The sequence below is a fragment of the Metopolophium dirhodum genome, chromosome 6 (genome assembly GCF_019925205.1).
Source record: "Metopolophium dirhodum isolate CAU chromosome 6, ASM1992520v1, whole genome shotgun sequence".
Lineage (NCBI taxonomy): Eukaryota > Metazoa > Arthropoda > Insecta > Hemiptera > Aphididae > Metopolophium > Metopolophium dirhodum.
In genome coordinates this window covers 25,038,117-25,039,791 of record NC_083565.1, presented here as the reverse complement: position 1 = coordinate 25,039,791, position 1,675 = coordinate 25,038,117, and the positions used below count along the sequence as shown (strand labels likewise).

The window sequence follows — 1,675 nt, the reverse complement described above, 5'->3', positions numbered from 1 at the left end:
TAATGTGAAACTAAATTTGACTATAAAAATTAAATAGAGAAGTACAATGTGTGATCAACCAAGGAATCAAAATTATTTCTTTATCCTATGTCAAAATTTAATTTTAAAATTTAGGAAATTATGTTAATAATTAAACATTTAATAACAATTTAAATAAAAAGATACGAGTATAATAAAAACATTTATTGCATCTCATAACAAATTCAAATAATATGAATAACTTACTAAACTTTAGATAACTTATTGCACATAAAATATTTTTACCATTAAATATCGAAAAATAAATAACAATGAACTTTTTAATTCAGAAAAATAAAAATTATGACATCACTGTTGTCTGCTGTAGTTATAAAAAAAATAATACTTGATAAAACTGCTAACGAAAACTTATAAACGTGTTATCATATTATCAGACGATATTGTTTCTGAAATCAGTTGGCAGGTTTCAGAGTTGTTTGGAAGGTTATTTGAACACTTTGAACATTAGAAAGAGGCGGAGGAGTCCAATTCCAATTACTTTCTGAAGGAGGGTTGTACATAAGATATTGGTTATGCGTGATCTGTAGCTTTTCGACTTCCTGAACTGCTGTGAAAACTTTCGATTTCGCTAAATTAGCGTGAAAAGGATCTAATGTTTTCATCGTAGCTGCAATTCCCATTAAAAATGCATCTATGGGATCTTTTGAAGTCGTAGTTTCTGAGCGTTGCCTATTTTCTAATAAGTACTTCATCAATGTCGATGATGCCGTTTCTTTTTCCTTTTTTTTTCCTTACATTAGTACTAGTACGAGACCCAAATTGAATAGGCCGATGTGTTGGCATAGACATAGCTGTTGTATTTGCAGTGTCTTCGTGATCAGAATTGTTTATAGTATCTGCAGCCACATTTGTATCAGGAAATTCATACGTATTATCTTCTCCAGAATCACTTCCTTCAATATTTGAAATAGTCGGTCTTTCTTGGAAGTATTGTTTCAAAAAATTCACTTGGTCTTCATATTTGTATTTCAGCAATTTCTTAGATGCTTGACCACTTGTAGTTTTTTGTTTGTTTAAGGTTTTTTTATACTGGTCTCTTATGTTGCTCCATCTTGCTTTACATGTGTTAGCTGAGAATTAAATTAACAATGAAATATTAAAAATTAACACTCAATTTAATCTAAAACCGGGCTTAAAAGTAATCTTAAATATCGATAAAACTCATCAAAAATGTTTTAAATATTCAAAATAACTATTAAAATTCAAAAAAATTGATTATGATGATCAAAATGAATGTTAAAATTTAAAAAAAAAATCTTAAAAATCCGCAGTCACAGTTTTTTTAAAGCATTTAAAGTTGAAATATTGACAAAATACGTAAAAAACGACGGAAATATACAAATTACTTTGAATTAGAAATTCATAAAAATTTATCTTTTTAAATCTAAGATTTATCATATTTTTTTCTACCTTTCTTCATCTTTCTCCCTTTATCAAAAAAAAAAAAAAAAAATTATGAAAGCAAGTCAAAATAAATTTTTAAGAGCGTTTGGAGTTCATATTTTTATAAAATTGGGTATATATATATTTCACTGAATGTTTTTTTCTCATTGTCTATGTTCACTATACAGTATACAATTTTGAAAATATTTTCGTTCATTTTGAGCTTTTAACATACAATTTCAAGTTTAAATTT

The 1,675-nt window shown here is 26.6% G+C and overlaps 1 pseudogene; it reads right to left on the bottom strand.

Annotated features, from left to right (window-relative positions):
• Window positions 1-387: 387 nt before the first annotated feature.
• Window positions 388-828, bottom strand: LOC132946474 (uncharacterized; annotated as a pseudogene).
• Window positions 829-1,675: the final 847 nt, after the last annotated feature.